This window comes from Mus pahari, chromosome 19, assembly GCF_900095145.1.
Source record: "Mus pahari chromosome 19, PAHARI_EIJ_v1.1, whole genome shotgun sequence".
NCBI classification, from domain to species: Eukaryota; Metazoa; Chordata; class Mammalia; order Rodentia; family Muridae; genus Mus; species Mus pahari.
Window position 1 is genome coordinate 40315318 of NC_034608.1, and position 2911 is coordinate 40318228.

Below are 2911 nucleotides of genomic sequence, written 5' to 3' on the forward strand. Positions count from 1 at the left end.
CATTTTTTAATAGGGTCATTTGATTTTCTGGAGTCCAACTTATTGAGTCCTTTATATATATTGGATATTAGTCCCCTATCGGATTTAGGATTAAAGATCCTTTCCCAATCTGTTGGTGGCCTTTTTGTCTTATCAACTGTGTCTTTTGCCTTAAAATACTAGTTTCAACAACAAAGGAATGTAAGGAGGAAGATAAGGGGGCAGGGGGGAGGAAAGGACAGGAGAGTGAGGACAGCAAGAAGGGAAAGGAGTTAAGGAACATTGGGAGTATTTTCCCCTGCCTACTAAATTGGATTATTTTGATTTTGACCTGCTAATATAAGTCTGTTAAAATACCAATGGCATTTATCTTTGAAATTGAATAATGCTTTTTATTTCAAGGCTATTTTAATTGACAGAGATTGTATATATTTATGGGATGCATTATATTTTTGTAGCAATATTGTGGAGTAGCTGGATTCAACTAATTTACATATGTATCACCTTATCATACTTATTGTGGTTAATATGCTTTTCCTAGATGTCTGGTGACCTTGAGCATATTTATATATCTGTTGGCCTTGTGTATGTTTTCTTTTGGAAATACATTTTAGTGCCTCTTTTTCTGCTGTTTCTATTGTTAATGTCATTATTTGTTTGGAGAAAGGTTTCTTGTTTGTTTGTTTATTTATTGATGGATTGATTGATTGATTGATTTTAGAGACAGTGTTTCTCTGTATAGCCCTGGCTGTCCTGGAACTCACTTTGTAGACCAGGATGGCCTTGAACTCAAAAATCCGCCTGCCTCTGCACCACGCCCAGCTATTTTTTTTTCCTTGAAACAAAGTTTCAATAAGTAGCACAGATGGTCCTTGAACTAGCTAGTATCCCAGGCAGGCCTAGGACTTAGGATTCTCTTGTTTCCTTCCAAATCCTGGGACTGCAGGTGTAACTATCTGGCACTAGGTTCTTTTTACAAAAGAGCTACTTTTCTCATTGAAGTTTTATATAACATATTCAACTATTGGTTCTCACCCTGCATCTCCCCAGATCCTCCCATCCCACTCTATGCCTTCTTTCTCTCTCTCTTTAAAAAACAAACAGGCAGATTTTTTTTTTATATAAATTGTATGTTCTTTTTTTTTTTTAAAGATTTATTTATTTATTATATGTAAGTACACTGTAGCTGTCCTCAGACACTCCAGAAGAGAGAGGGCGTCAGATCTTGTTACAGATGGTTGTGAGCCACCATGTGGTTGCTGGGATTTGAACTCNTGTGAGCCACCATGTGGTTGCTGGGATTTGAACTCCAGACCTTTGGAAGAGCAGTCGGGTGCTCTTACCCACTGAGCCATCTCACCAGCCCCAAACAGGCAGATTTTTAAACATCAGGGTTTTTATTTTTTTTTTTTTAAAAAAAAAAAAAAAAAAGAACAAGAAAAAGAAAAAGAACAAGAAACACACACACATACACACAAAGCCCTTGCAAAATTAGAAACCACAATATACAAAACAAAAAACAACCAAACAAACAATATCAGTAAGATAAAAATGCCCAAATAAAGCCATATGAGACATAAAAAGACAATCAACAGACACATCATTGAGTTCATTTTGTGTTAGCCATCTACTGCAGGGCATGGGCCTAGTCTTAAGCATCATTTGTATACCCAGTGAGACACAAGAGAAAACATGCTAGTTTGTCTTCCTGCATCTGGGAGGGCTCATTCAGAATGATTGTTCCCAGGTTCACTCATTTAGATGAGGAGCCTGGGGCCAGGGGCTCCAGATGCCTCTGGGGAGCTGGGAGTTGGGAACGGAGTTGGGTTCCTGGATTGAGGAGCCCAGGCAGAGAGGATGGGGAACTCTGGGTTTAGCTCATCAGCAACTGCCCTTAGCTTAGCAACATCGTCTGGGAGCACTGAGGGACCTTCTGCAGGAGACTTAGATGGCAGATGGTGTGGCTCCATAGATGAAGGCTTTCTCCATGCTCCCCACAGTGGTTCTTGATGAGAGAGACAGTCTTTGGATCCAAACTGTTCATTGATTGGGAACCCCAGCTTCGGCCTCCCACATCTTAGGCCTTGTGTTCCCACGCCCTGAGTAGTGTATAGGCGCCTCCCTCAAGCCCAGCAGCCAACAGCGGGCATAGGGTAAATGCAGTCTAGTGCTCTGTGTTTTGGACCCCAGAGCCAAGCACCTCCGCAACATTTTTGTCTGCCCAAGCTGACATTCCCATACTCCTAAGGCAGGACCGAAAAGCAGAACCACAATTAACTCTTTGTGAACCAAAGAGAAAAGAAAAGAAGAAAATCTTTTACACAGGTTACTTGCATAGACACACACACACATACACACTCATGCACACACTCTGGTTGAACCTGAACACCTGTCTCTCATCAACTCCACAAATGTTTATGCATACTTGCATACATATACCTACATATGTATGTATATACATGCATATAGACAAACAGACATATACATATATAAATTTGGTAGATAAGCAAAAGCTCCAACAAGCAATCTCTAACTAGCAAGTTCCAATGCAGAAAAATATTCACTCATTCTGGATGAAAAAGAAAAAAGAAGATCCAACCTTTATTGCTGAGAGAAAGACGAAGCTTTTACCATTTTATTGCTGAAAGTAAGAAAGGCTTCTCCCTTCTTGTTGTTTAGTTCTTATTCTTTCTAAGAACAATTTCCAAGCATCTTTATGTTCCTTAAGTTCATAGGAAGTTTAAGACACCAATTCAAGTCATAAATTGATAAGGAGTTTCAGCAGAAATGGTTGCATGTGTTTCCATTAAGACCTGACTAAAATTCATTATCTGTTACTAGCTTCATAAGTTCATTAAAAGTTTAAAATGGGGGGCTGGTGAGATGGCTCAGCAGGTAAGAGCACCAACTGCTCTTCCAAAGGTCCCAAGTT

The 2911-nt window shown here is 39.7% G+C and overlaps 1 protein-coding gene across 1 annotated transcript in view; it reads left to right on the forward strand.

Moving 5' to 3' along the window:
- The window catches only part of LOC110336731 (phosphatidylinositol 3,4,5-trisphosphate 3-phosphatase TPTE2-like), a 94745-nt gene that overhangs the window by 60367 nt on the left and 31467 nt on the right, over window positions 1-2911 (forward strand). The gene's annotated exons all lie outside the window — the stretch shown is intronic.